Source organism: Agrilus planipennis, unplaced genomic scaffold (genome assembly GCF_000699045.2).
Source record: "Agrilus planipennis isolate EAB-ADULT unplaced genomic scaffold, Apla_2.0 scaffold121, whole genome shotgun sequence".
Taxonomy (NCBI): domain Eukaryota; kingdom Metazoa; phylum Arthropoda; class Insecta; order Coleoptera; family Buprestidae; genus Agrilus; species Agrilus planipennis.
The window spans coordinates 190977-204304 of record NW_020439072.1 but is presented as its reverse complement, the minus strand read 5'-3'; the positions used below and the strand labels follow the sequence as shown (position 1 = coordinate 204304).

Below are 13328 nucleotides of genomic sequence, written 5' to 3'. Positions count from 1 at the left end.
GTTTTGAAAAACAAAAATGCCCTATTTAACCTGTATTTAATTAAAATAAAAACATTTCAACGTAAAATTCCCAAAGTCAATAAAAGATAAAAAATATTCGAATAACGCCGCGATGTTAAGCATAGTATGACATTCTAAACAACTTGTTTTTTCGATTGGAGTAATATTTCACATGGGTAAGTATAGTTAATCAAATTTTGATAACACAGACGATCTTGTATTAAAATAAAGAATAAGTTTCGTTTGAAAAATTTTGTGATTAAACTTACAGTTTGACCGCAATGAGTATATGGCGTATATTTCTTGTATTATATGTATACTACATCAATTTTATTTATGTGTAAGTACCGATTTATTTCTGCACTTTTAAAACTTTATTAATGTTTCGCCGTTAGTCGCAAACTTCTTCCGTGGTAACTTGATATCAGGCCCGACTTACTAAGCTCCATCAAACGTACCATTGGAGACGCCATCAATAAGGAATGGCAAAACATTTTGATGTGAAGAAAGGTCCATGAACCACGTGAGAACATCCCGGAAAGAAGTTAGCAATAAATAAGTCGATTTTGCTTGAAAAACCTATGTTTTTTATATGCAAATCATATTTCAACCACTCTGCATTTTAGATTATATGTATGCATTGTCTACCATATAGTTGAAGGTCCATCAAGCACGTGGTATTACCAATTGTGTGACATTAACGTCGACAGCAGACAAATGCTTACACATATCGGGTCATGTTTCTGCAAAACATTCTTAATGGAATTCAAATATTTTGGATATTTTAAATAAATCGCGTTTCACGAAAATATTGCGTACCGATAATAATAATTCCCATTCAATTAATCGTAACTAGTAGAAAGGTGATTTCGTTCCGGTATTGCTGAAACGGATATACAGATACTTGATTCATTGTTTTATGCATTAATTTGTTAATGTGTGATTCCTATAATATTATTAACTTTCGAGTATATATGATTACGTGATAATTTAAACTTTCTATTTTACCTATTTAAAATATATCTACACACTTCATAGGAATATTTATACAATACGCAGTACTTATTTAATAGATTTATCGATTATTTTTAGCTCTTAACTTGATTTAAGTTTAACTTATTTAACAAAAGCTTACCTACATAATACACAATTTAATTAAACATATAGATATCAATTCAGTTTCTTTTTATTTCTTATTAAAATCTGGTTGTGTTTTCAACTTAATGAAAAGTGATTGCAGTGGTCATGCTCAACAAAATTTTCTCAAATTTTGATATATATGATGATAAATATTTGTGTAAAGCTACATAGTACACCCATATCACACAATTACAAATTGGTGCTTCAGTTTAATTTTTCCGGTTTTGGATTATAAAGTTAAAATTGTAAATCTTTTACTTTATTATTTATTACTCAAACAATAAATCTACTAACCCGTATACTTAATACAAAAAAGACAAAGACACCCTCATCTTTCACTGCCTGATACTTTATAAATTTATTTTTTTGAATGGAAACCATAAACCACAGAGTTGTTTTTATAAGTTGTCTATACTACTCAAATGATGCTTTAATTTTTTTTAGAAAGTAGTAACTAAATTATTGGTTTGATTGTACTTATCCTTAAAACAAAAAAAAATTATCTAGTGTATTTTGGTACGTTACGTTGTTCTTAAAAAATTAGATCATAATCATTACATTTTACATTTATAATCGTTATTATCTTTTTACATTTGTTGGAACCATATTAATAAGCAATAAAAAATTGATATATACAGCCTATCGTTCTTCATAACCCACTCTGTATGTTTGTTGTTTTAGCAATGAAAAATGAATTCTGTAGGTCTATGTTGTTTATATAAAGGACAAATTTTTAATAATTTACGTATATGAGGAAATTGTAATCAGAAACTTAGGCACCTTCTCATTAGATTACGCAATAAATATCTATATTAACTATTTATGTATCTAATTATATGTTAAACGAACAGATACTAAGTTTTGTGTCAACAACCAGAGTCTAAAAATATCCGTAATCATAATCATGTCTTTAATTAATTCAATTTCAGTACCTATACCTATTAGTTTGAATATTTATAAATCTAAAATTGGAACATTACCTAGACACATAGTAAAAAATTGAAAAGTCTCTTTAAAGGTAGAAAAATTAATAAAAACTTATTTTTATGTATAAATTATACATATGCTAAAGTGGTCTATAATTTCTCTATTTTCGAGTTTTATGTTGGATGCTTCTCATGAATTTTGGAAATAAACAAAAAAAAAATACAGCAAACCTAAATTCTGTCCCGGGTTAACATATTTCAATGTAAATTCCGTAGCCGATAAATGTAATGCGGCCGATTGAAAATTTTGAAAAACTTATCATAATGTTTTAATGTCTCCATTATAAGAAAAATTAAACTATTGGGTTGTTCGGAAAGTCATTTCGTTTTTTCCCGACAGAGGATTTAATTGTATTCTTTTGCACCCAACTTCACATTTAAGCCGTATAATTTTTATATGCTTTGAGAGCTCATATAGCAAGACTTGTGTGTGAAAAATTCCAATTAATTCTACGCAGTAGTTTTTGGTTGGTGCCCTTTTAAATATGGAGAGCGATAAGCAGCATTTTCGACATATCTTACTGTTTTACTACAGAAAGGGTAAAAATGCTGTTCAAGCCAGAAAGAAATTGACTGATGTGTATGGAGAAGGTGTGTTGACAGTACGCCAGTGCCAGAACTGGTTCGCTAAATTTCGATCCGGCAATTTTGATGTCGAAGATGCACCACGTTCGGGAAGGCCGGTTGAAGCTGATAAAGACGCGATAAAGGCATTAGTTGATGTGAACCGGCGAATAACAACACGTGAGATCGGATTGAGGTTAAATTTATCAAATTCAACAGTTTATGACCACTTGAAAGGCCTGGGATTATCCTCGAAGCTCGATGTATGGGTTCCCCATGTTCTCACAGAGAGAAATCTGTGTCGCCGCATTGACGTCTGCGATTCGCTTCTCAAACGTCACGAAAATGATCCGTTTTTGAAGCGCATCATCACTGGGGACGAAAAATGGGTTGTATACAACAACGTCAAACGCAAGAGGTCATGGAGCAAAAAAGATGAACCGGCTCAAACCATTTCCAAAGCCGATATTCACCAAAAAAAGGTGATGCTGTCTGTTTGGTGGGATTTTAAAGGAATCGTTTTTTTTTAGCTTTTACCGGATAACACAACGATTAATTCGGAAGTCTACTGTCATCAGCTGGACAAACTGAATGATGCACTTCAACAGAAAAGGTCAGAACTAATCAACAGGAAAGGTGTAGTGTTTCACCAAGACAACGCGAGACCTCACACAAGTTTGGTCACTCGCCAAAAGCTTTTACAGCTTGAATGGGATACAATGCTACACCCACCATATTATCCCGACCTGGCACCATCGGATTATTATTTGTTCCTGTCACTCCAAAATTTTTTAGACGGTAAAATCTTCACCTCAAATGAGGAGGTCAAAAACCTGATGGTATTAAAAAGAACTTTTGCACCCTGAAGGATATATCGGACGGAATTTACGTACCTCTAGAACAGTGGTTCCTAACCCTTTAAATATTGTTACCTCTGTGATCTATTAAGAAAACTGATTTTACCCCGACCTTAAAATGTTATCAATACAAGCAAATACAAATAGGTGGTGGCAAAGGGTATTGGCATTTTTAAAGCTATGTTACCTAGAGCAGGATATTTGACACCAGATTTTCGCCAAAATGTGATAAATCTATAACTTTGAAATTCCACTCCGCAAGTAGTATCCTTGCGTAGATATTCCACTTTGGCCGCTACGTCTTCATTTTTAATAATGATATCATCCGTAGTAAATAGTCTTAATATCCAAGAACTGGACTGACGATTATCTATATCCCCCCCCCAGAATAATTGATTTACCCCGCGGGGGTAATTACCCCAGGTTCGGAATCACTGCTCTAAAAGAAGTGTATATAAATTACATCTCTTAATATCGTATTAATATTTAAACAGGTGTTAATAGTTTAAATGCAAATAACATGATGCTTTTCAAATTAAATTTTCAGCTCATTAAGCCCACTAGCACGCAAGATCAACACCGAGACTATATCAGTAAGACCAATACTAAGACTAGAAATATTTGAGCAAGACCCAATAAGAAAAGACCAAAAGCAATACGAAGTCTGGGATAGTGGCTGGATGAGTCTTACACCTCACTTGTTCACCTTATTTTTTATTATTTTAGGAGAAAACAAAAGTTAAACATTAATTTTTGTAGATATCGATCGTCATATGGTCACTCTGTATAGGTACGCGCTATCCAATCTTTTTGTCGCGTTAACGTAATTGGAATAGAATGTGATAATGTCCGAGGAGTCCTTTACCCACGCATTAAGTCGAACGATATTTGTAACAGCATGTAATGCACGTGTCGTCTCACATCTCAAGACACGTGTTCGTAATATAAACATAATTCCCGACTTATTTTCCTGCGAACGGACAGACGCTCGTTTGTCTCTTTAATCGACCGCATCGAATGTAAATAAGTTGTATTCCTGTAGTACACTTACAACACAACGTGTGTTATTTAACGCACACGAGCCCACTGTACACACGTTTCTATATCTATATTTACACAATATATTTAACTATTACCTATGTATATTCATAGACTTTATAATTATTGCAAATGCAAGTGAAGTAGGGCATAAAACATGCAAAGAGGACCTCCTAAAGAAAGTTAATTTTTTATCGAAGATGGTTTAATCAGGCCGTCAGTCCTGAGACTTGTTGGACACGCACCTCCACTTTTTCCTACCCTGAGTTAATCCTCGCATTTCCCTAAAACTGGAACATCCCACTATCTAGGAACAGTAATCCAAAATAATAGGTCTACCTCTCCTCCTCTTAGCTCCTGTTTCTGCTTCTAATATGTCTTTGGCGAATTTCTAAATTAACCGTTCGCGAGCATAGAAGTGACAACTTTTTGTTGAAGGCGACTCGATCCTGCCCTATCCTCTGTTTTATATTTGTACTAATCCTAACATTCTGAGTTATCTGCGACCTCTAATTTTTTTTTTTTAATACTGTCAATTTATCAATACCGCTTCCATTTTATTTAAAGCTATCTGTAAGACTAGGGTTGCCATCCGTCCGGGTTTCCCCGGATTTGTCCTAGTTTAGTGGGCACCCGGGGAGCGTCCTGGGGGGCTTCATTTGTAGTCCTGGTTTAAAAATTTAAAGTCTTGGGCCGCCCGCCACACACGTAAAAGAAATCTAACTGATTATTAAAACAATTTGTAACAAACTGTAATAAGAGTAATAAGAATACAGACCACTTCGAATTATTTTATAAGATTCTGTTTTGTTAGGTACATTGAAAATGATGATAAAGAATTACTAAATTTAATTTTAAGGCCTGAAAATAAATAAAAGGGTGATTTATGACATTTTCAACTGTTTTTTGTTACACTATGTTTAAAAAAACCTGTTGACATGTCCGGGTTCTGGACTCTAAAATCCGGGGTTTTCACGCGTCTTGCCCTGGTTTCCAAATTTTAGAGATGGCAACCCTATGTAAGACTTACTTGCTCGATGTTAAAACTGCTATATCATCTGCAAATCTGCCCCTTCATTAATGTTTTCGATGCATAGATTAAAAAGTGACGGTGACAGTGTGCATATAATACTTCTCTGCGTTCCTGCTGAATCTAACTGCTCTTTATAAGATGATTTAACAGAAAAAATTAAATAAGTATTTAAATAAGTTTTCTTGTCTTCAGAAGAAGAAATTCGCGGTATTGTTTTTGTAAAAACTATCTCGACGTTTCGAGAGAGGACATTATTTTGGAGTGTTTGATGACTGCGACACCACTGAAGCTACCAGCATTTCTTCTAAGGCCGGCCGCACATTGTAAAATGTTTCTGTTAGAAAATTTTTGATGTTCGTCGGAAAGAATTTCACGCATACGTTTTGCTGTAGTTACTGCACATCATTAGAATCTGAGGTGCCTGACGTCCGCTTTGCATGATTGCCGGATGTAAAGCGATCGGATATTAGAAATTTACCCGATAAGAACCCCGGAAGGCGCGATCTCTCATCATCATAACACTGTCAGTCCTAAGACCGATTCGACTACTAACTACTACTAACCTATCTCGCCTATTTCTTATTGAATTGAATACAGTCCTCTGTTCTCCTATTCTTTTTAATACGTCTTCATTTCTAACCTTCTCTATCTACGGTATCCTCATCATTCGCCTGTAACACCACATTTCGAACGCTTTTACCTGTTCTTTTTCGTCATGCCCACTGTTCATTTTTCGCACCCGTACAACGCCGCGCTTCAAACATACACCTTTAACAACCGTTTATTCTTATTACTGACTTCCATAGAGTCCTCTGTTCTCCTATTGTTTATAATACCTCCTCATTTCTAACGTTATCTATCCACGGTATCCTCATAATTCGCCTGTAACACCACATTTCGAACGCTTCTAACCTTTTCTTTTTCGTCATGCCCACTGTTCATTTTTCGCACCCATACAGCGCCGTGCTCCAAACTTACACCTTTAAAATACTGACCATTTATATATATCCACTAGCCTTTAATATTTAAATATTCACTGACTATATTGATTTAAATTCTGACCAAACGAAATTAAAATAATGACCAATAAAATACAAACAGTTTCTTTACACGTTGCAAGGCTTGGCTTATTTCGTCTCTGATATTAATATATATAATAACGATACAAACAAAATTTAGATTCGTTATAAAGGTTCACTGGCCATCAATTAATTTGAGCTTGTTTACGTGAATAATGTAAAAACGAACTGCTGCACAATTTTAGCACGTGCAATTTGATTAGAACTCGACGCGATTTTCTGAATAGTATTTTTAGGCGACCACGTGGCAAAATTGCTCGAACAAGAACTAAAAGAAAAAGGTATCTAATTATGTCATTAACAACGAAATAACGTGCACCTTTGAAAAACGAATGTGAATAGCTTCTAGAATAAATAAAAAAGAAACGTTTTAATAAAACAGCAATGTCGTGGATTTGACATTGAAAACGCTGTTTAAATTTTCCACTTGTATGTCTTGTGATTTGTTTAATGTAGAGCTGAGAAAAATTGGTCTTCGTTTTAGGAAAAAGCAAGAATAAGACCAAGACTGTCTTTATACCACATCAATTTTATCTACGAATTAGCAAAACTACCAGAATCTTCTGGTGCGGGCAGGATCTATCTAATCCCTACCGGGATTAACAGTTACCTGAGCGGATACTAGGGTCGATACCAAGGACCATAACTGACAATAAGTTCGTAGTAAAGTAGAACGCCGATTATCCGAACGCCGATTAATCGAATCGCCAATTATCCGAATCGGTCCTAAGCGTAATATAAAAAATTAAAACCGAGCACTGTAAGTAAGTACATAATGTAATTTTTGTTTTGTTTTGTTTTGTTGTCACAAGTTGAAACTCGCTGGAGTCCAAATATATTTCAACTGTTATGGTTGAAAGCTAGAGGCAAGACACTACATGTTTTGCGTCGCGCGGCTTCCGTGAAACGGAACGTTTGTTTTTTACTTACATATTGTAGAATTGAGTTTGTTAAACTTAATAAAGTTTATTCTATGTGTAACAGTTCGTTTTTCTTTATTACCAGTCTATGTCCGATTATGCGAATTTTCGATTATCCGAATCGACCCCGGTTCCAATTAATTCGGATAATCGGCGTTCTACTGTACTGCCATAGTATACAGAAGATGCAAGTAGATGCTAAACAGACAAATAAAGCTGAATATCTTTTCAACAGTCAAATCTAATTAGAAATCTTTTACTGCACCCAAGAGAATACTTGCTTTTGACGGTATTTCACAGCCTATGCCTGGAAAAACAGATATGTCTTGTAAAGTTGTACAAATTTCTCCATAGGAATGGACAAAAATCAGTGAATCCAACAACATCCAGCGTGTCTCACAGAATTTTAAAATACACGATCCGGTGTTTGCGTACGCCGAATAACGATTGCTTTGAAATGTCAAATTAATGTGTAAGGTTCATGTCTCACGAAGAATGTCTACCTATATCGGTGTTAGCATTAAAATAAAATTTCGACGTAAATTGCTGCCTTTGGTACACCCACCACAGCAGAAATGTTATAATTAGCATTGTTATTGTTTAAGTTGAAAAACAGTGATTATGCCTTAACTGTTAACGTTTTCCATTTTTCTAAAATACTGGTATGTAAGAGAAGAAAAAGTAGGAAAAGAACAAATATATAGATAGGAAGCGAAAAATTAGAAGTGGCTGATTTTAGGTATCTAGGAAGTCAGATAAATCAGGACGGAAGGAGTAATAGGGTTAATTTAGAAATTCGAAAAAGGATGTTTGGAGCGCGGCGTTGTACGGGTGCAAAACATGGACAGTGGGCGGGGCGGAAAAAAAAAGGTTAGAAAAAAAAAAAATGTGGTGTTATAGGCGAATGATAAGAATAGCATGGGTAGAAAAGGTTAGAAATGAAGAGGTATTAGAAAGAATAGGAGAACAGAGGACTCTATGGAAGTCCATAAAAAATAGGCGAGGTATGTTGGTAGGACACCTTCTCAGGCATAGAGGTCTAGTCAGAGACATATTACAGGCAGATACAGGAGTTAGGAGGGATAGAGGTAGACCTAAGTTAGAATACCGTTCGCAAATAGTTAAGGATGTGGGTTGTTCTAGTTTTAAGGAAATGCGAAGTTTAGCTCAGGATAGGAAAGAGTGTAGGTACGTGTCCAACCAGCCTTAGGACTGACGACCTTATGATAATATAAATCCCCTCCCTTCATCTTTAGGCAGTACCTATAACAGGGTGCCTTGATCATTTTTTTTGTGACTGCGATAACTAATATTAATCAACTTGCACATTATTTAATAAAATGGGTCAATACGAGTTCTTACGGAACAACTTTGTATGTATCGACAAGTGTTATTAAATTCATAACGCTTCTTTTAATGATCCAAACTTTAAGTATAATTATAACTGTTTGATAAAGTTTTTATTTTTCTCCTTTCACTTGCTTTAACTTATTTTGTTTTTTTCTTTTCATTTGCTTGAAGAGTTAAAAGTTTTGTGTATCAGGCGCGTGGCTCCCACGCGCCCGGTTTTTTTTTTGGATACTTCGTATTTTTTTCGAAGTTATTTTGAATGTTAGTGGAAAACATAATTACATAACCACGTGAAGCGCCCTTATTATTTCTTTATGGTTTTCCTAAATGTTATGGACAAATTTTTATTTAGTAATTTAGTTAACAAGAAAAGAAACTATTTATAATTACGATTAGTGATAATCAAACTATACGTGCAGGCACGTAACATTTAGTAAAAATAACAATTTTGAAGATTAAATTATTCCGCATTTAGAACCGTTAATAAATAACAAAATTTATTTCATTTTGTTATTATAAGTTTTGTAACCTTTACAACCTTTCAAACATCAGTATGCTCACATTATCATCTCCCCAGCCAAGGACCACACGTCGCGTTATGACACAAAACAATATTTTTTCTCCACCTCTTCTTGCTTTGTTGGTTTCATATATTTTTATTCTGAACATTTTAGTACATTTGGGAAAAAGGATCATTACAAAAATCCTAAAAAAAGTAGTCATCTAAATTATTTTTGCATACTAACACTCCCACACCCGCACGAATGTTGGCCTATTTAGGAAACAAATCATAGGGACTGAGTCTATTAGGGAAAGCTATCTAGTGTGTTAAATTAGAAACTGGCAAAAAACACTGCAGACTGTGCAGGCGCATCATCGTAACGCATCATCTACGAGGGCGGATTGATAAGTTTCCGGCCTGACCAAGAAAAACAAGGTTTTTAAAAATTTTTTTTTTTTATTTCTCAACATAATCTCCTCCAAGGCTGATACATTTCTCATAGCGGTGTTCCAGTCTATTAATGCCATCTCTATAGACTGATTCGTCAAGCTCCTCAAAATAACCATTTACAGCTTCGATTACTTCTTCATTGTCCGCAAATCTCTTACCGCCAAGCCATTTTTTGAGATTAGGGAACAGAAAATAGTCACTCGGGGCTAGGTCTGGAGAGTAAGGAGGGTGCGGCATCAATTCAAACTTTAGATCGTTGATTTTAGCCGTCGCAACGATTGACGTGTGCGCTGGTGCGTTATCGTGATGAAACAAGATTTTTTTCTTCGCCAGATGAGGTCGTTTAATTTTCACCTCGTGGCTCAAACGTTGCAATAAGTCTGCGTAGTATTGACCAGTGATAGTATTACCCTTTGCAAGGTAATCAATGTATATAATACCTCTTGCATCCCAAAAAACAGTAGCCATAACCTTGTTCGCCGAAAAAATTGTTTTTGCCTTCTTTGGAGTTGGTTCCCCTGGTCCAATCCACTGTTTAGACTGTTCTTTGGTTTCAGGAGTGTAGTGGTGGACCCACGTTTCGTCAACGGTTACGAATCGACGCAAAAATTCGCTTGGATTACGCTTATACAATGACAAATTTGCGGTAGAAATGTTTTTTCGAATCAATTTTTGGTCGACTGTTAGCAAACGCGGCACCCATCTTGCACAGAGCTTTTCCATATGCAAATGTTGGTGCAAAATATGTTGCACACGTTCATATGACATCTTACAGGTCTCAGCTATCTCACGCACTTTCAATCTGCGGTCTCCCAGCACTATTTGATGAATTTTTTCGATCATATCTGGAGTTGTGACCTCAACGGGGCGTCCTGAGCGAGGCCCATCAGAGGTGCTCACACGACCCTTTTTAAACTCGGAAACCCACTGCTTAACGGTTGAATATGACGGGGAGGATGTCCCCAGTGTTGAGTCCATCTCTTTTTTAATTTCCTTCGGCGTTAACCCCTTCAAATAAAAGTATTTGATGACAGCACGATTTTCCTGCTTTTCCATTTTTACGAAAACCACAGAGGCGTCTTGTTCAGCGTGCTGTCAAACCTACACTAGCAAGGAGATCGGGCTGAAACTATAGCTACAAGCTATCCAAGGATGGTACTATAGAATGTCACCTCAAGGTAGGCCTAGTGGCGTCATCTCTTGGTTAGGCCGGAAACTTATCAATCCACCCTCGTATTAATTACTCTCAAACATGATCTCAAACAACGCACATGTTTCCCCAAACGTTCGAGAACGTCTATGTTATAAGCAGTGGCGTAGCTACCTAGGGGCTAGGCGGGGCGGGGGCCCCGGGGCCCTCAAGGTCAGTGGGCCCTCGAATCCTTACCAGAAAATCTCTATCGAATTTTCAAAATAAATATGAGAGGTTGCAACCCAACTTTAATCATGGTAACTCAATTGAGAGAAATTCGAAAGTTATATCTAGGGAATTCCCATCCAGCCTAACTCGGAGTACGTATATTGTACCGCTCATAATTTAAATTTGGTGATAAATGATGCCGTTAGGAGTTGTGTGGAGATACAGATTTTTTTCGCAACGTTGCAACATTTGTATAACTTTTTCGGAAACAGCATCAAACGTTGGGATCTACTGTCAAAATTCACTGGCTAATAGGACACCACTATAAAAAAATAATAATACGATATCTACAATAAAACTTCATTTTTTTTGATATTATCAAAGCATTTTCAGAAATATTTCTAACGAGTCCTAATAAAGATGAGCGTAGTGAAGCAGAGTATTAAAACAAAAAAAAAATAACGGAAGTATTTACAGCAATATTATAATACTTCACAATCCTGTCACTTCTGCAGCAGCTGAAAGGTCTTTTACTAAATTGAAAATAATTAAGAAATAGTATGGGCCAAATTCGACTCCGACATTTATAGCTAATAGCAACTGAAAACAAAACCGCATCAAGCCTAGATTTAACCATAAGTCATTGATACTTTTGCGAAAACTAAAGGTAGGAAAAGATCGTAAATATAATTGTTATTTGTTGGTAGGTCCGACCTTTATATAATAAACCCTTGAATGTTTTCTATTTCATTTCATTCATTATTTCATTGCCCAGTACCTACACCAAGTATTAATTGTAATTTATGTTGTTACTGTTTAACATTTTTATTACCTGCCCTGCAGTGCACGAAAAAGAGCTGATGATAAAGTAGCTTAGCATTTTTAAAGTATTTGTATATTTAATATTTTTACGAGATAAAAGCCAACCAGTTTAGATAGCAGTGGGGTCCCATTTTTTGATTTGCCCCAGGGCCCTTGGTTAGCTAGCTACGCCACTTGTTATAAGCTACAATTTGCTGTTTATTTATCAAAAAGAAATTAGGCGATTGGAGAGTGCAAAAAAACGAGCACGTTCAATATGTTTTCATGAAGGGTCATCCTGACCTTGAACAATCTACAGTATTCCGTCCTTCCATAAGCAGCGCTCAACATTCCATCAATTTCCTGAGAGTTATTCCCATGCTTCTCCAAAAATTTTATGTTGAGTCGATGTTTCATCTGTTGATAAATCTCCACTGTTGACAAGAATAAAAATTATATTGCAGAAAAAATCTCCGTCCTCTAGCTGAGCACATTTCCCTTAACAGTTTAATGATCACCGATGCTTGAGTTTTTCTCCCAAGATGGAGTCAATGCCTATGACTACACATAACTTTAAATTCGTACTAATTATGTTTAACAACGCGCATGAGTTTGGTCGAATTTATAGTTTCCTTTTCAGAAATTATTTTCTTCACTATTGTAGCGAGCACGAGCGTGTTTGTGTGCGATCGGGCATAATACGTGTGTGAGCGGCTTATGGATTCGCCGACTAGCCGCGGGCGCCTTTCTTCATGTGCGCCGTATTTATAATTGTGTGTGTCGTACCTGCGTTCTGGGAAAGCAATTAAAAGGCACTTTTCCGGATGTTTCGAGAAGGTTCCAGAAAGGACACAAAAGAGTATTTAAAGGAAGTGACGATCGCCGGGAGAGGATAAATTAATTGACCGTTCCAGAAGTGAATCCAGATAGTGACAGTAATAGAAGTGAAATAAATAGCGCAGTGATTAGTGATATATCAACAGTAGTGTAAATAAATAGAATAATTACCTAAGTTTAGTAATAATTTAATAGTGTTTTTAAGTTCAATAATAATTAGTGTAAATAAATAGTTTTTGTCTTAGAAGTTAAATTTTGTTAAACTCACGAACAGTACACTATTGTCCTGTGGATACGATTCTCTGACCAATTAATTCTGTATTCACACACGCAAAATTCAATTATCTATACCTATTTAAGACCTTTGTGTTATCAAGAAGAAGCATCTTGAAATGTATTTTTCAGTTGATA

At 35.5% G+C, this 13328-nt stretch overlaps 1 long non-coding RNA gene across 1 annotated transcript in view; it reads right to left on the bottom strand.

The window, feature by feature from the left end:
- LOC108738681 overlaps nucleotides 1-13328 on the bottom strand; it is a 51599-nt gene that overhangs the window by 16005 nt on the left and 22266 nt on the right. The gene's annotated exons all lie outside the window — the stretch shown is intronic.